This window comes from Lissotriton helveticus, chromosome 5_1, assembly GCF_964261635.1.
Source record: "Lissotriton helveticus chromosome 5_1, aLisHel1.1, whole genome shotgun sequence".
Lineage (NCBI taxonomy): Eukaryota > Metazoa > Chordata > Amphibia > Caudata > Salamandridae > Lissotriton > Lissotriton helveticus.
This window is the reverse complement of record NC_136065.1, coordinates 774,663,269-774,682,116: the sequence shown is the minus strand read 5'-3', so window position 1 is coordinate 774,682,116 and position 18,848 is coordinate 774,663,269. Positions and strand designations below refer to the sequence as shown.

Here is an 18,848-nt window from a genome sequence, read left to right as displayed (position 1 = left end):
TAAATGAATACAGGCTATACTCCAGATTAAATATATATATATATTTTTTTACCATAAAAATGGCCCTCCACATCTCAAAAGGGGCTTCATTTTGTAACCATATGCAGGAGATACAGAGCTGAGCCACTGCTGTGGCTACAAAGACCAAATGGCAAAAAATATGAGCCAGTAGCCCCTGCATCGTGTTTCCCCAATTCCTAAAAGCATTACAGATGTTGTGATCTTCATCCTGGCCCCTGTTATCGCTGAAAGGAATCTCTCAATGCGACCCACAAAGAGTCAATTTCTCACATGTATAAAAAATCTGTACTATCGGTTTCACAGCGGAAACATTTGCCAACATTTACACCACCCAATTTTAACATCTTTGTGGGGGTATGATACAAATTAAATAGAGTCTTAAAGTGCTGTGCTTTCAGTTTAGCTGACATCAAGATCTTCCCAGCTAGATCAATCCATTGTCCCACGGAGAGACCTTGCCCCCCCCCCCCCCAGACAGCTATCCCATTTGAGATTTTGCATGTCAAGATCTTACCTCCTGGTCTTAAATAAACAATTATATAACACCCCAATCTTAGCCCTGTGTCGGAGAATTTGGTTCCATCACCCTCTGCCATTTACCTAGGAATCACGAATTTGTAAAAAAAGAAAATACTACTTACCCTGTATGCATCTGTTCGTGGCATGCACAACTGTAGATTCACATGCTTTGCATAGCCTGCCATCTAGTGTGCAGTCCAGGTGTTTGCACTTTGTTTTCCTTCGAAGAAGTCTTTTCCAGTCACGTGGTAGGAGACTCTTCTTTTCGGTGATAGTGCGCTTGGACATCGACTCCATGGACATCGACTCCATTGTTATATTGTTTTCCAGCAGAGGGTAATAGAGTTAGTAATAGTTGATAAGAGAGGTGCATGCGTATGTATCCAAGTAGGATAGTACTATAACAGGTACCTTGGGAGACGGGAAGGAGCATGTGAATCTATCAGCTGTACATGCCAAGAACAGATGCATACTGGGTAATGAATAGTTTTACCTGTCGGTGTAGTTTTGCAGCTTGAAGATCTTTCTGGATTCACTATGCTGTGCATATTCCGCAATCTGGTGGTTGGGTCCGGAATCGTAGTCTCTTTGTCGTAGCCCAGGTGGGCGTCGACGTCCCACAATTTGGTGTACCTTCGGTGACGTCAGCGTGCTTCCGGCAGAAGCTACCACCCTTGGGCGCCATCTTCGGATTCTTTTTTTCGGTCTTTCTTTTCTGTGTTTGTAGTGAATCCATGGCTATGTTTGTTAATCGTTTTTTCAACGTAATTCTTTTCACGTATCTTGTAAGCTTCAACTTGCTTTCTTTTCTATGTGTTTCCACCTTCTTCTCCAGCCTCATCTTTCTGGCGGAGGCGGGTGGGTTCGCTAGTAGATTCAGAAAGATCTTCAAGCTGCAAAACTACACCGACAGGTAAGAAACTATTAGTTTTGCAGCGTGAATCTTTCTGGATTCACTATGCTGTGCATAGATTTTGTAGCGGTTTTCGTTACTTTTATGGCGGTTGGGTGGAAGATGAGCGTTGGTTGTTGAATATACACCTTTTGTCCTACTTGTGCTTCTTTGTTCATTTGTACATACACGCAATAGTGCTTAGTGAACGTGTGCACTGAAGCCCATGTTGCAGTCAGGCATATGTCCTGAATTGGTGTGTTGGCCAGAAAAGCAATTGTTGCTCCTTTCTGGGCCTGTGCCCCTCCTGTTAGCTCCTGGCCTGCTTGTTTGTGGCAGAATTGTATTGTCTGTGCGATCCATCGAGCTATGGTGTTTTTAGTCACTGGTTTGCCCATCTAACTGTTTGCGAAGGATACGAAGAACTGTTTTGTTTTCCTGTGTCCCTTCGTCCTTTCAATGTAGTGCATCACAGCCCTTCTTGTGTCTAGAGTGTGGAGCGACCTCTCAGCGTTTGTAGTGGGGTTTTGGAAGAAGCTAGGGATCTGAATACTCTGATTCATGTGGAACCTTGACACCACCTTTGGCATGAAGTGTGGGTCTGTTATCATGACCCTGTCACTCTGTATCTGGATGTAGGGTTCCTGCAGTGTGAGTGCCTGCAGTTCGCTCACCCTTCGTAGCGAGGTGATTGCTACCAAAAAGGCCGTTTTCATTGTTAGCATTTGCAGTGATGCTTTGTGGATGGGTTCGAAAGGTGCTTTCATGAGCTCCGTCAGTACCACATTTAGGTTCCATGCCGGTGGCGGCATTCTCTTTGGTGGCGCTATTCTTTTAGCCCCTTCCAGGAATCTTTTTACGACTTGGGATGTAAAGAAGCTTCTCCCCGTTTCTCCTAGTGTATGCCACATCGCTGCCAGGTGCACCCTCAGCGAGGATGAGCTTAGCTTTAATTAGGTGTGTGAGGTACCTTAGCACCGTAGATTCCCTGGTCAGTTTTCTATGGAGTTTTCTTGCAACACCATTGAGTGAATCTTTTCAATTTTTCCCCATAGCACTTGCGTGTGCTGGGCCTTCTTGCCTCTTGCAGCACCAGCAGGGTGCTCTCTGGTAGTTTTAGATGTGCGAACTCCAAGTCCTCAGGAGCCAGGCTGAGAGGTTGAGGCTCTCCGGCTCTGGGTGTAGAACTTCTCAGTTTTCCATGGAGAGTAGGTCTCTTTTTGAGAACTTGAAGGGGGGGCCCTGCGTCATATCCATTAACTGAGTACCAGGTCTGCCTGGCCCATTGTGGTACCACCAGGATGAGAGTCATGTTGCTAGTCATGCATTTGTTGAGAACCCTGGGGATCAGTGGTATCGGGGGAAAAACTTAGGCAAATGTTTTTGACCAGCTTATCCATAGGGCATTCCCCTGTGATAGTGCCTCTGGTTGCCTGGATGCAAAGTATTGGCATTTTGCATTCCGGCGTGTTGCAAACAGGTCTATTGTTGGTGTGCCCCATCTCCTGAAAAGTCTCGGTTTCCTGAATATTGAGTTCCCACTCGTGGGACGCTGAAGTCTGCCTGCTGAGCCTATCCGCTTCTACATTGTCCTTCCCTGGCAGGTGTATGGCTAGCAGGTCTATTTTTAGTGGTATAGCCCATCTCCAGATTTCCTGTGCCAAGCTTGACAGAGGGAATGATTGAGTTCCCCCCAGTTTGTTTATGTAAAACATCGTTGTGGTGTTGTCTGTTTGTATTAGCACCTTCTGGTTGTACAGGTGTTTCTGAAAGGCCTTGAGGGCTAGCAACACGGTTTTCAATTCCAGGTAATTGATGTGTCTGACTGCATCTGTAGGGCTCCACAGACCCCTCACTTTAAGCCTGTTCATGTGTGCGCCCCATCCCTTCTGGGATGCGTCTGTGGTGATGGTCACTGTTGGGTCCGGTGGTGTTCGAGGTTTCCCTACTGTTATTCTTTCCTTGGTCCACCACCTTATTTCTTCCTGCACCCTGTGCGTTACAACCACTAGATCCTCCTAACTTCCTGTAGCTTGTGACCATTGCTGTTGCAGCCACTCTTGGAGTGGTCTCATTTTTAGGCGTACATTGGGGACATTGCATGACGCCATCATCCCCAAGATCTTGCTCACAGTCCTCACTGTCAGAGCTCGCCCCTTCTGGTAGTGACGTTTCTCCCTCAGTAGGCTGAGTTCTCTTTTCGCTGGGTAACACCCTGCATTGGACGGTGTCGATTTGAGCTCCCAGGAAGATTTTCACTTGATCTGGTTCCATCGAGCATTTTCCCCAGTGTATGGAGAATCCCAGGCTTGCTATCGTTCTTGTGACCTGTTCTGCATGTCTTGTAAGAGCTTGCCTTCACGAGCCAGTCGAGGTAGGGGTACACGTGTATCCCCTTTCTTCTTAGATGTGCGGCCACTGCCGCGAGGCATTTGGTGAACACAGTTGGTGCGGACTTTAGGCCGAATGCCAGGGTCGTGAATTGGTAGTGATCCTTGTTCACTGTGAATCTTAGCATGTGCTTGTGCTGCCTGTTCATGGGGATGTGCAGGTACGCATCTTTGAGGTCTATGGTGGACAAGAAGTCCCCGGCCTTTATCTGCGGGATGACCTCTTGTAGGGACGTCATCTTGAATTTGAGTCTTTACGTATTTGTTTAGGAACCGTAGGTCCAGGATGGGTCTTAGACTTTCGTCCACTTTTGGCACCAGGAAGTAGTTTGAGTACACTCCCTTGTTCCGTTCTTTGAATGGAACCTGTTCGATGGCCGCTTTGAGGAGGAGTTCTTGAACTTCCTCTTGGAGTAATCGCAGCTCTCTTCCCGAGTGCTCTTTTCTTTGCCTCGGTTTGGTGGTCTCCTTTCCAACTCTATGCAGTATCCGAACTGCATAATGTTGAGTATCCACGTCTTATTTTTCTCCACTCCTGGAGAAACAATAGTTCTCGTTGCCGAGACCTAAAAATCTCAATCTTCCTCCTACTGGCGTCCCATGTTCCTTTGTGTCTTGTCCGTGTAGCACTCTCCTCTTTGTTTTCCCGTGCTCCTCCCCCGGAGGATTCGAGTGGAAGAGCACCTTTTTCCGTGTGAAGTCACTTAAAGGGGGGTTGTTCACCGCCTCTCCTTCTCTGGCCCCGTCCATTTCCTCTTGAGCGAAAGGACTGGCCCCTGCTCTGGTAGTTCCAGTTTTGCCTCTGCTGGCCCTGGTGACTTTGGTTGTCACTCTGTTGTCCCTGGTGGAATGCCTGGTGTGATTGCCCTTGCTGGTTTCCACCCCTGCCGTTCGGCCTCCATGTAGGAGTGCCCCTTCTCATTCCCCTGAATTGCAGGGCCCCCATGGACCTTGCCGTCTCGTTGTCCTTCAGTTGTGTGAGCTTCTCATCAACTGGGGCTCCAACAGTGTTTCACCGTTGAAGGGTGTGTTCAGGATGTTGTTCTGAACCTCAGCATTGAAGCCGGAGATCCTGAGCCAGGCTTGCCTTCTCTCTGTGATGCCTATAGCCATCAGTCTGCTGGATATTTCTGCCCCATCCAATGCTGTCTTCAGGCACTAGTTAGCAATGCTTTTCCCCCAAGGTGTGATGCCCTCTCACGGTATCGTTCCGGGAGGTGCTTGAGCAATTGGCCCATCTCATCCCAATGCTGGTATTGAGGTCTATTTAGGAGGGCGTTGGAGTTCGCCATACGCCAGTGCGTTGCGGCGTTCCTCTATTTTCCTGCCAGTTAGATCCATCCTCCTGCTTTCCTTGTCAGGTGGAGGTCCAGATGTTGGGACGTTTGCCCTTTTTCTGGCTGTTGCAGCGATTGAGTCTGCTGTGACGGATCCCTTGATGTAAGCTGGGTCCTGGGAGGAGAATTTGTATTTCTTCTCCGTCCTCTGCGTTCCTGATCTGCATGTAGCTGGGTCCTTGAAGGCTTCCTTCCCCTGTTCTGTGATACTCTTTAGCATGGGCAAGAACTGGCTTCTTGTCTGCGTGGGAGCAATGTCTCCAGCAGGAAATCTGCTTTTGGCTTCTCTTCCAGCTTAACTCCATAAGCTGCTGCCGCCTTCCTGACCACCTCATTGTATGCCCCAATGTCATCCGGTGGCGAAGGCCTCGAGGGGTATGTCTCCACAGCCTCCTCCGGGTTTTCGGCCTCGATGTCCTGCCATTCCTGATCTTGGGCCGTCGAGGAACCTGAGCCGTAGCTTGACTGCTGCTCCCCGTAAGCCCCCCTTCTGTGTAGTAGAGGTCTTCTTACTCTTCGTGCTCCGAGGGGTCCGGAGTTTTCGGCGTCTCTTGGACATCGAACTCGTGCTCCTGTACCTCAGCGACTGCTTCGAGGGGATCCTGTAACTTATCTTTTCATCGAAGTCCTTCTTTCTCTGAAGGATGTTCTCCATTTCGGCCTCGAGCCTTCTTTTCTTTCTCTGCATCTCTGCGGCCTGCTTGTCGTCGAGCGTTTCGGCGGCGGCGACGAAACTGTCTTCAGCTCCTTTTCCTTCGAAGTCGAAGACCCTTTTTTGGGGGCTTGCTTCGATGACCTTTGCTTTTGGCTGATCGGCCTCCGGGAGTCCTTCTCGAAGGATCCGCTGGGCTCTTTTTCGGAGGATGCAGCTTTGGTAGTCGAAGTTTTCGGCGCCGGTGCTCCTTTCGAGGCTCTGGGCTCTGACTTTCGAGTGTCTGCCTCTGGCTTTCGAGACCCTGTGGGGGTTTTCCGGGTCGTAGACTCTGCTACCTTGTCAGGAGTTTTCTTATCGGTCTCTGCGACCGTGAAGTCATCTGGACCTTCGGCGATGTTGTTCTAGTCGTCGGTGGAGAGGCCCAGTTCGTAAAGCGTCGGGGCCTGGCCCTTGCCCTGCATCGTGTGGTGAGCTGTCCTCTGTCTCTCGAACTCGGAGTGTCTTCGGCTTGAAGACGGAGCAGGCGTTGTAGTCTCTGCTCTCGTAGTCGATTGGCAGGCAGAGGTTGCAGACCGGGTGCTGGTCCTTCTGCGCGAACTTGTGGTGGCAGTTTTTGCAGAATTTAAAGGGTGTCTTGTACATCCCTGTGCTCAGGGGCCCCCCTGTGTGCGCATTCCTCCAAGGACGTCGAAGATCTCGAAGTTCTTTCCTTTTAGTCGTCTCTTCTCTGATGGTCCTCTTCTCCCGATCCTCAGGTCTTTACCGTCGAAGAGTTGCTGTATTTCCTCCTCCAAAACTTCTGGAGCTTCACGCGACGATCCAGACCCAACGGCGGAAAAAAAGAATCTGAAGACGGCGCCCAAGGGTGGTAGCTTCTGCCGGAAGCACGCCGACGTCACTGAAGGTACACCAAATGGTGGGACGTCGACGCCCACCTGGGCTACGACAAAAAAGACTATGATACCGGACCCAACCACCAGATTGCGGAATATGCACGCAATAGTGAATCCAGAAAGATTCACGCTGCAAAAGTAGCATTTTCCGTTCGAGGCATGGGAGCTGTAGATCACATGCTTTGCATAGACTATACAGCAGTCATCTCCCAAAGCGGTAGCTAACCTGTAGCTGTTGCAGTTCAAAAGTGTACACAGAACTGCTTGCCCTACATTAGCTTGTTGTCTTGCTAACAGACACAATTGTGTTTCGTGAATGTGTGAGGTGTAGACCATGTTGAAATTTTGCAGATATCCACTATGGGCATGTTTCTTAAGAAAGCCATAGAAGCCCCTATTTTGTGAGTGGAATGCGGTCTAGGGGGAATTGGTAAAGTTATTTTTGCATAACATGTCAGAATACATTTGACTATCCACCATGCAATGCCAGATTTAGTAATGATTGCCTTTGTGAGGTGGCGCAAATGCGACAAAGACGTTTTGTTTTACGAAAAGGTATTGCCCTTTCTATGCAAGGAAGTAATGCTAGTTTTACATGCAAGGTGTGCAGGGCCTGTTCTGCCACAGAATTTGGTGAGGAAAGAACACAGACAACTCAGATTGGTTGATGTGGAAGGCAGAAACTACTTTAGGTAGAAATTTGGGGTTGGTACGAAGGATCACTTTATTTTGATGTACTTGTAAAAATGGTTCTTCAATGGTTAAAGCCTGAAGCTCATCCACTCTCCTCAAGGATGTAATAGCAATGAGGAAAGCCACTTTCCAAGGGAGAAATTATAGTTCAAATATATGCAATGGTTCGAAGGGTGGACCCATTAGCCTGGTTAGGACGATATTAAAATTCCACACTGGAGCAGATGGAAGTCTTGAAGGAATAACTGAGTCCTACCATAAAAAAAACCTTAACAGGTACTCTGGACAAGGACATATGCTGTCTATTTTGATGGTAAGCAGCAAGATGTAAGAGTATAGATAAACGCTAAATTAGACTGTTGTGAATGCAGTAAATAAATGATATTTTGAACTTAAGCATCAAGCGGGTTGATAGGATTGTTATTAGAAAAAATAACAAACTGCTTCCATTTAGCATCATAGCAAGCTCTTGTAGTAGGTCTTCTAGCTTCTGTAATAATATTCATACAGTCTGGCAGGAGATTTAGATAGCCAAACTCCAGGAATTCAGGTGCCAGATCGCTAGGTGGAGATGTCTGGGATCTGGGCATCTTAGCTCTCCACGGCTCTGCGTGAGGTTGTATGCAAGATGTAGTTTTTGATGAGGAACTACTGAAAGCTTCAATAGGGTGGTGAACCAGGGTTGACGGGCCCATGTGGGATCTACTAGGATTAGAGTAAGGGAAGTTTGCCTGAGCTTCTGAACCACTAGTGGAATGAGTGGGAGAGATGGAAAAGCGTAGGCAAATATTCCCGACCAGTTCACCCATAGCGCATTGCCTTTGGACAATGGGTGTGGATACCTGCATGCAAAGCTTGGGCATTTTGTGTTTAAGTGTGTGGCGAACAGGTCTATGTCCGGGAAGCCCTGCATCCGAAGAACGGGAGGAGAACTGGACGGTGGAGTTGCCACTTGTGGATCTGGTGTCTGTCGACAGACTAGATCTGCTACTGGTCTACTCCTGGAAGATGCTCTGCTAGGAGACATTTTGTGACGTATGGCCCACCTCCCAATGGTCTGTGCTAGCTGTGAAAGCTGGAGTGTGTTCTCCCCTGTTTCTGTATGTAGTACATTGCTATCATGTGGACTACGTATCAGGACAGCTTTGCTAACTAGATTAACTTGAAAGGCTTTGGAGTGCTAGAAAAAAAAAATAATCGCTAGAAGCTCTAGATAATTTATGTGAAGCTGCTTTTGCTGCAGACTCCACATGCCCAGAGTTGCAGTTTGGAGAGTAGCTCCACAACCAGTGAGTGATGCGTCTGCTATTAGCACGGTCAGTGGAAACGGTTCTATGAAGGCCCACCCTTTGGAAAGGTTTCGTGGATTCCACAACTGCAGAGAGCGAGGAGTGCAGCCGTCCACCAACACTAGATCTGATAACTGACCCAGAGACTGGTTCAACTGACGTGCTAAGCATTCTTGAAGGGGACGCATTTGAAGTCTTGTGTAAGGAACTATTAGGATACAAGACAAACCATCTCTAGTAATTGCAGGAACACTCGAGCTGGCAATGCGCGTTTAGGTTGGAACGGACAGATTAGAGTCTGTATGTTGCGGATCCTGGCCGGATTGGGGCGAGTCAGAACCTGGTGTATTTAGAGCGCCTCCCAAGTACACTTGTGTGTTGGGAGAGTTGGTGATGGGACTTGGACAGATTTACTGTGAATCCAGGATCATGAAGCGGCTGCACTGTTTTGGGAGTGTCTTAGACAGCAGTGTTAAGAACTAGCGTTTATGAGCCAGTTGTCCAAGTATGGGAAGACGTGAATGTGTTGTCTTCGTAGATTAGCTGCGACTACTGCCAGGCATTTGGTGAATATCTTGGGTGCGGTAGTGACTCCAAACTGGAGCACTTGGAATCGATAATGTTGGCCCGCTATCATAAACCTGAGGTATTTGCGGTGAGCGGGTGTATTGGGGTGTGGAAGTAGGTCCCGAGTGAACAGAAAGTCAACTTGCTGAAGGAGCGGGCGAACAAGGTGTGTCACCATATGAAAGTGATCCGATGGAATGTATTGAATCAGATCTGAGGTCTAGTATAGGCATGAGACATGTCTTTCTTGGGAAAGAAGAAGTACAGGGAGTATACACCGTCCCCTTGTTATTGTAATGGGACTGGTTGTATAGCACCTTTTTCCAACAGAAAGAACTTCTTGTTTGAGGAGGTGGAGATGTTCTTGTGACATCACATGGGATCTTGGAGGAATATTTGGAGGTGTGTCTAAGTTAGAGGCAGTAACCAAATTGGATAATTTGTAGAACCCATCTGTCTGATGCGATTGTATTCGACGGGTAGAAATTGGGAGACACATCCGACAGGAGTGGAACGATCAGGGGTAGCGGAAGGAAGTCACCGTTTGGTGTTTGCAGGGGAAGTGAGTGTTGAGTTGCCTCTTCCCTTACCGTAGTTACTTGTAAAGAATCCTCTTTACGAGTGTGGTTGATTGTTGCCATTGTTAGAGAAGGGATTTTCTGGTGAAATGTTTTGAGCCACCCTTGTAAAAGGAGCGACAAAAGGATCCCCTATATGAAGGTAATTGCAAAGCCTTCATGGACTTGGCAACAGTGTCTATTTTCTCTAAGGTGGTATCCACTGTTGGGCCGAAGGTGTTATTTATCGAACAGTAGTTAAGATTAGAGGCTTGGACCTCCAGTTTGAACCCTGATATTCTTAGTCAAGCATGCCTGCATAGCAGTGCGCTGGTGTTAACTGCAGGGCTGCTGTGTCTGCTGCGTCTAATAGAGGTATTGGTGATTAATTCACCCTCCTGAATGAGGTCATTGGCCCTTGTTTTGTGCTCGTAGGGCAGAAACTGCCTTAATTTTTCTAGCTTATCGTAATGAGCTCTGTCATGAGCTAATACAGCTAGTGCATTTGCAATTCGCAATGGTTGGCTGCTGGCGATGCTACTTTTGCAGAAGCCTTAGATCAATTTTGACTATCAGGAGGAGGGGCCTCACCTGTGGATTGAGAATTTGGTCTTTTGCAAGCATTGGAAACTACAAAGGAGTCTAATGGAAGCAGACTCTTGATGTAAGTGGGGTCAGTATGTGCTGGCATGTTCTTACTAGAGCCTGGGCGTAATGATTCTTGCCTGCACCGGGTCATTGCTTAAGCATTCCCTTGAGCATAGTTAATGCTGGAGTACATCTGAGAGGAACTTCAGGCTGTGAACAAGAAATCCTCCTCAAGAGCCTCCTTGAGCAATTCAACCCCATGGTAATAAGCAGCCCTATTAAGTAGCTCTATATACCCTATGTTGTCAGTGTGATGTGGGTTTGGAAGGGTATAGATTCGGATCATTGTCAGCGTTCGGAGTCATAGTTTTCCCATGAATTATTAATGTCCTGTGGCCTATCTTCATCCCAATCCCCCCTCATCTTGTGGATCAGGTGATCGATGTTGTGGGTGTGAAGCAAATTTGGTTCAGTGGGTGAAGGAGTTGCAATGTAAGAAGGGTTATTACCCACATTCTTGCGCTTTAAAGAAACGTGGTAGTCCTCCCAATGGCCCATTTCTCTTTTCTGGTAGTATAGGGTGAATATGGCCAGTAGGTAAGATTTCCCGACGTCAAAAGACACCCCTGCGCCCAAGTGTGGCGTCTTGAAACTTTAAAATATTCATCTAAAATCAGCCGAACGAATTCAGATTTACTCACCTGTTATCAGGAGAGAACCCAGTGCTGCATCAGTTAGCTCAGCACTGACCCTGAAAAGTGTATGGAGAATCCCAGGCTTGCTAGCGTTCTTGTGACCGGTTCTGCATGATCTTTGCATGTCCTGTAAGAGCTTGCCTTTACGAGCCAGTCGAGGTAGGGGTACACGTGTATCCCCTTTCTTCTTAGATGTGCGGCCACTGCTGCGAGGCATTTGGTGAACACCCTTGGTGCGGACTTTAGGCCGAACGCCAGGGTCGTGAATTGGTAGTGATCCTGGTTTACTGTGAACCTTAGCATGTGCTTGTGCTGCCTGTTCATGGGGATGTGCAGGTACGCATCTTTGAGGTCTGTTGTAGACAGGAAATCCCCTGCTTTTATTTGTGGGATGACCTCTTGTAGGGACGTCATTTTGAATTTTGACGTATTTGTTCAGGAACCGTAGGTCCAGGATGGGTCTTAGACTTTCGTCCACTTTTGGCACTAGGAAGTAGTTGGAGTACACTCCCTTGTTCAGTTCTTTGAAAGGAACTCGTTCGATGGCCGCTTTGAGGAGCAGTTCTTGGGCTTCCTCTTGCAGTAGTTGCAGCTCTTTTCCAGAGTGCTGTCTTTTCTTTGGTTCTCCGTTTGGTGGCCTCTTTTCTAATTCTATGCAGTATCCGTACTGCATGATATTGAGTATCCACTTGTCTGTTATTTTGCTCCACTCCTGGAGAAAAAATCTTAATCTTCCTCCTACCGGTGTTACATGTTCCTTTGTGTCTTGTCCGTGTAGCCCTCTCCTCTTTGCTTTCCCGTGCTCCTCCCCCGGAGAGTTTGGGTGGTGGGGCACCCTTCTCTCGTCTGAAGTCACTTAGAGGGGGGTTGTTCACTGCCTCTCCTTTGGCCTCGTCCATTTCCTCTTGACCGAAAGGACTGGCCCCTGCTTTGGTAGTTCCAGCCTTGCCTCTGCTGGCCCTGGTGGCCCTGGTTGTCTGTTGCCCCTGGTGGAAACTTTGGTGAGAATCTCATCGCTGATTTCCACCTCTGCCGTTCGGCCTCCGCGTAGGAGTGCCCCTTCTCATCCCTCTGAACTGCAGGGCCCCCCATGGACCTTGCCGTCTTGTTGTCTTTCTTCAGTTGGGTGAGCTTATCATCAACTGGGGCTCCGAACAGTGTTTCACCGTTGAAGGGTGTGTTCAGGATGTTGTTCTGAACCTCAGCCTTGAACCCTGAGATCCTGAGCCAGGCTTGCCTTCTTTCTGTGATGCCTATAGCCATCAGTCTTGCTGGATGTTTCCGCCCCATCCAAGGCTGTCTTCAGGCACGAATTGGAGATGCTCTTCCCCTCTTCCACAAGGTGTGATGCCCTCTCACGGTATTGTTCCGGAAGGTGCTTGAGCAACTGTCGCATCTCCTCCCAGTGCTGGTATTGATGCCTATTCAGGAGGGCGTTGGAATTCGCCATCCGCCAGTGCGTTGCGGCGTTCCTCTCAATCTTCCTGCCAGTTCGATCCATCCTCCTGCTTTCCTGGTCAGGTGGGGGTCCAGACGTTGTTGGGACGTTTGCCCTTTTTCTGGCTGTTGCAGCGATTATAGAATCTGCTGTGACGGATCCCTTGATGTAAGCTGGGTCTTGGGAGGAGAACGAATAGTTTTCTTACCCGTCGGTGTAGTTTTGCAGCTTGAAGATCTTTCTGGATTCACTATGCTGTGCATTATTCCGCGGTCTTGTGGTTGGGTCCGGATTCGTAGTCTTTTCTTCTTTGTTTTTTTTTTTCTTAGCCCAGGTGGGCGTCGGCGTCACACCCCCTTGGGTGTATTTCCGGTGACGTCGGCATGCTTCCTGCGGAAGCTCCCACTCTTGGGCGCCATCTTCGGGTTCTTTTTTTCAGTGTTTCTTTCGTTTCCGAAGTAATGGCAATGTTCTATTTAGTTGGTATTTTACCGCTTTGTACCTTTAAAGTCCTTTCTTTAGTTAACTACCTCTTCTCTCTCCAGCCTCATCTTTCTGGCGGAGGTGGGTGGGTTCGCTAGTGAATCCAGAAAGATCTTCAAGCTGCAAAACTACACCGACAGGTAAGAAAACTATTCGTTTTGCAGCGTGAATCTTTCTGGATTCACTATGCTGTGCATAGATTTTGTAGCGGTTTCTCATCTCTGTGGCGGCTGGGTGGAAGATGAGCGTTGGGTGTTGAATATGTGCTGTAGCACCTTCTGTCCAACTTGAGCTTCCTTGTTAATTTGTATGTCCACACAGTAGTGCTTCGTGAACGTGTGCACCGAAGCCCATGTTGCCGCCAGGCATATGTCCTCTATGGGTGTGTTAGCCAGGAAGGCTATTGTAGCGCCCTTCTTCCTGGTGGAGTGGGCATGTGTCCCCTCTGCCAGTTCTTGTCCTGCACGCTTGTGGCAGAGTTGAATTGTCTGTGCGATCCATCGTGCAATGGTCTTTTTGGTTACTGCTTTCCCCATGAAGCAGTTTGCGAATGACACAAAAAACTGTTTTGTTTTCCTGTGTCCTTTTGTCCTTTCAATGTAGTGCATGACTGCCCTTCTGGCGTCCAGGGTGTGCAGAGCTCGCTCTGCGCTAGTTGTTGGTTTTTGGAAAAAACTCGGTATCTGTATAGACTGGTTCATGTGAAATTTGGATACCACCTTCGGCATGAAGTGTGGGTCAGTCCTCATCACAACTCCATCATTGTGTATTTGTATGTAGGGTTCTTGTAGCGTCAGCGCTTGAAGCTCGCTTACTCTGCGTAAGGACGTTATTGCAACCAGGAAGGCTGTTTTCATAGTTAGCATCTTTAGGGAGGCCTTGTGAAGTGGTTCAAAGGGCTCTTTCATGAGTTCCGTTAGGACTGTGTTCAAGTTCCATGCAGGTGGCGGCACCCGCTTGGGTGGTGCGATCCTTTTTGCTCCTTCTAGGAATCTCTTCACCACCTGTGATGTGAGGAAGCTCCTGCACGTTTCTCCCCTTGTGTAGGCGACTATCGCTGCCAAGTGAACTCTTAACGAGGATGGGCTAAGGTTCTTCTCCAGCAAGTGTGTCAGGTACCTTAGCACTGTGGAGTCCCTCTTCATTTTATTGTTGAGTCTTTCCTGTCTGCAACATATTGTGAATCTTTACCATTTCGCAATGTAGCACTTCCGAGTGCTGGGCCTTCGTGCCTCCCGAAGTACCCTCAGGGTGCTTTCTGGTAGTCTCAAATGTGCAAACTATGTCCTCAGGAGCCACGCTACTAGGCTCATGCTCTCTGGATGTAGTACCTCTGTTCTGCATGGAGAGTAGGTCTTTCCTCCTGCTGAATCTGTGGGGTGCACACTGTCATCTCCATGATCTGCGAGTACCATGTCTGCCTCGCCCACTGTGGTGCGACCAGTATCAGTGTCATGTTGCTCGCTCTGCACTTGCTCAGCACTCTGTGCATCAGTGGTATCGGGGGAAAGGCGTAAGCAAATGTCCTTGACCAATCTATCCATAGGGCATTCCCCAGGGACCCCTCCTCGGGCTGCCTGGATGCGAAGTTTTGGCATTTTGCATTCTGGCGTGTGGCAAACAGGTCCACCGATGGTGTCCCCCATCTGTCGAACAGGTACCTTGTCTCCTGAGCATTGAGCTCCCACTCGTGGGATGCCGATGTCTGCCTGCTGAGCCAATCGGCTTGTATGTTGTCCTTCCCTGGTAGGTGTATGGCTAGCAGGTCTATCTTGAGAGGGATGGCCCATCTCCATATCTCCTGCGCCAGCGTTGAAAGCGGGGCTGACTGTGTGCCCCCTTGCTTGTTGATGTAGAACATCGCAGTGGTGTTGTCTGTTTGTATCAATACCTTGTGTTTGTACAGTCTTGTTTGAAAGGCTTTCAGCGCAAGGAAGATTGTCTTCAGTTCTAGGTAATTGATGTGCTTTGCCGCATCTGTTGGCGTCCACAGCCCTCACCTTGAGCTCCTCCATGTGAGCACCCCATCCCTTCAGGGATGCGTCTGTGGTGATGGTCACTGTTGGCGTTGGGGGCGTTAGAGGCTTTCCCTTTGTTATGTTCTCCATGGTCCACCATGCCATCTTCTTCTGCACTGCGTGCGTTACAACCACTAGATCCTCCCAACCGCCTGTAGCTTGTGACCATTGCTCCTGTAGCCATTCTTGAATGGGTCTCATGTGGAGTCGTACATTTGGTACCAGGTGGATGCATGATGCCATCATGCCCATGATCTTGCTCGCAGTCCGAGCTTGTCCCTTCCGGTAGAGGAGAGTTTCCTTCACCAGCGCCCTCGCCCTCTTCTCGCTGGGGAACACCTTGCCCTGTAAGGTGTTGATCTGTGCTCCCAGGAAGATCTTGACCAGTTCCGGCTCCATTGACGATTTCTTCCAATGGATGGAGAACCCCAGGCTTATGAGCGTGCTCGTCACTGTATGTGCGTGCTGCTTGCATTTCTGGTATGAGTTTGCTTTCACCAGCCAGTCGTCCAGGTAAGGGTATACGTGTATTCCTTGCCTTCGTAGGTGCGCTGCGACTGCTGCGAGGCACTTTGTGAAAACTCTTGGTGCTGATATTAGTCCGAAGGCCAGTGTCGTGAACTGGTAGTGGCTTTCTCCAATGGTGAACCTGAGCATGTGTTTGTGCTTTCTGTTCATTGGGATGTGCAGGTAGGCGTCTTTGAGGTCTATTGTGACCATGAAGTCCCCGGTCTGCAATTGTGGGAGCACCTCTTGCAGGGAGGTCATTTTGAATTTTTGCGTTCTTATGAATTTGTTCAGGAGCCGTAAGTCCAGAATGGGTCTCATTGTCTCGTCTACCTTTGGTACCAGGAAGTACGTTGAGTATATTCCTGTGTTTCTTTCCTTGAAGGGTACCCGTTCTATGGCCTCCTTCCGCAGGAGTTCCTTTGCCTCCTCCTGAAGACACTGCAGCTGCTTGCTAGTGTTTTTCTTTTTGGTTTTCTGCTTGTTGGCCTCCCCTCCAACTCTATGCAGTATCCGAATTGGATAATGTTGAGGATCCATTTGTCTGATGCGATTTCTCTCCACTCTGAGGTAAAATCTTAATCTCCCTCCCACTGGTGTCATGTGGTCGTAGGTGTCTAGTTTGTCTTGACCCATCTGTACGTGCTGCCCCCTGGGATCTTTTTTGTGGGCGGGCACACAAAGTTTTTTGAAGTCACTTAGAGGCGGGCTGCTGCCCCCCTCTTCTATTTTGTCCCCGTCCATTTCTCCCTCGAAAGGACTGGCCTCTTGTTGGTACTGCCAGGACTGCTTCTGCTGACCATGCTGAGCCTGCGAGTCTGCCTGGTGCGTTTGCTGGAAAGCCTGGTGTGATGTACCTGGCTGGTTTCCGCCTCTCCCGCCGGGCCTCCGTGACGGGGTGCCCCTCTTGTTCCCTCTGAACTGCAATGCTCCCATGGATCTTGCGGTTTTGTTATCTTTTTTCAGTTGACTGAGCGTTTCATCAACTGTTCCGAAAAGCGTGTTGCCGTTGAACGGTGTGTTCAGGATGCTGTGTTGCACCTCCGGTTTGAAACCTGAGATCCTGAGCCAGGCGTGCCTCCTTTCCGTGACACCCATCATGAGCCTGCTGGCGGTGTGTGCCCCATCCAGGGCTGTCTTAAGGCAAGAGTTTGCCACGTTTTTCCCCCTCTTCAACCAGCTTTTCGGCCTTCTGCCTGGCATCCTGGGGCAGGTCCTTCAACTGCCCCAGCCCCTCCATGATCTGGTACATGTGCCTGTTTATCAGGGCGTTGGAATTAGCCATGCGCCAGTGGGTCGCGGCATTCTGTTCGATCCTTCTGCCCACCAGATCCATCCTTTTGCTCTCCTTATCCAGTGGCGTGCCCGAGGTAGTGGGTACGTTAGCCCTCCTTGCTGTGGCCGTGATAATGGAGTCTGCGGAGACCGTGCCCTGAATGTAGGCCGGGTCCTTTGTGGAATGTTTGTACTTCTCAGTTCTGGGAGTTACTGCCTTGCATGTTGCGGGCTCCCGGAATGCTTCCTTCTCCTGAGCCAAGACGCTTTCGAGCATTGGAAGGAATTGGCTCCTCGTTTGTGTTGGGAGCAATGTTTCTAGAAGGAAGTCTTTCTGCTTCTCTTCGTCGAGCTTGAGCTTGAAAGCTGCTGCGGCAGATTGTATCACCGAGTTGTAGGCCCCGATGTCGTCCGGCGGCGAGGGCCGAGGGGTAAGTGTCGACCACCTCCTCCGGGCTGTCTGTGTCGACATCTATGTAATCTACCTCCTGTAGGTCAGAGGGTGCCGACTGTGTCCATCCTGCTTTCCTCTTCCTCCCCATTATTATTATTATTATTATTATTATTATTATTATTATTATTTATTTTTGTAGAGCGCATAGTCACCATAAGGTATCCCAGGGCTAGGCACCCTATCTCTTTGGTTTGGGCCAGTTCAGGACGGTTAAAAAAGGAAAGGGGGGGGCAGGGGGTCAATGTTTAGAGTGGGCGTGAATCATTGGGGAAAAAAAGATTAGTTTTAAGCCGCTTCCTGAAGTGAAGATACCGTGTTTCTAGTCTCAGGTCGCGGGGGAGCGAGTTCCAAAGACGTGCGGTTTGGACTGAAAAGCGTCTTCCGCCTGAGCGGGTTTTCTTAAATCTGGGGGTGGTGATGAGGTTTTCTGTGTCCGACCGGAGAGATCTCGTGGGTCTATAGGGTGTAATAAGTTTACTGAGAGCGGGGGGACCTTGCTTTTGAAGTAGTTTGTGGGCTAGACACAAGGCCTTGAATTTGACCCGCTCCCTTATGGGAAGCCAGTGGAGGAGTTTGAGGGCAGGTTTGGCGGAGGTTCTGGCAGGGGTATTTGTGATAATCCGGGCCGCAGTATTCTGGATTCTTTGAAGCTTGGTGAGGGTCGCCTCAGGGGCACCTAGGTAGATCACATTACTATAGTCAAGCCTTGAGATTATCAAGCCTTGAATAAGCAATTTTTGGGAGTTAAAGGGCAAAAGGGGCAGGACTTTCCTTAGTGATTTCAGGAGCCCAAAGCAAGTCCCGGCTACTTTGTTTGCCTGCACAGTGAATGAGAGGTCCGAGTCGAGCCATACCCCTAGGCTTTTTACCTCTACTTTCGGGTCAGGGGGGGGGGCCCATACAGGCTGGCCAGATGTTCGGGGAGAGCGTGAGCCCTTTTGGACCGAGGAGTAAAACTTCGGTTTTTGTCCCATTTAATTTTAGGGCTGAGTTGTTCATCCAGAGATGGACCTGTGAAAGGCAGTTAAATAAGTCTGCTGATTGTTGTCTGGGATGGGATAGAGACACCACTAGTTGTGTGTCGGCGTAGCTGACGACGCTCACTCCGAAAGGGGTGATAACCTCCTCCAATGTGGACATAGATATTAAATAGAGTGGGGCTCAGGGAGGAGCCCTGAGGCACGCCACATTGGAGGGGAATTTCGGAGGAGCGGGCGTTCTTTTCCCAGATCTGATAGGTCCGTTGATCTAGGAAGGATGAGATCCAAGAAAGGGCAGAGCAGGCAGAGTTGTAACTATCGTAGGGATTCTCGTACTCCTCCTGGTCGTCGATCACCTAGACGTCCTGGTCTTGTTCCTCGGCGACTTCGGCGATCTCATCTTCCTCCTCGACCGCCTCTACCACCTAGACGTCCTGGTCTTGTTCCTCGGCGACTTCGGCGATCTCATCTTCCTCCTCGACCGCCTCGACCACTGGTGGCTTGGTCTTGTGAGGGATCGTGAAGGCTTTCATCTTTGCGTCGAAATCTTTCTTCCGCTGCATGATGTTCTCCATTTCGGCCTCGAGGCGCCTTCTC

At 49.2% G+C, this 18,848-nt stretch overlaps 1 protein-coding gene across 3 annotated transcripts in view; it reads right to left on the bottom strand.

The window, feature by feature from the left end:
* PSAP (prosaposin) overlaps positions 1-18,848 on the bottom strand; it is a 237,666-nt gene that overhangs the window by 145,803 nt on the left and 73,015 nt on the right. The gene's annotated exons all lie outside the window — the stretch shown is intronic.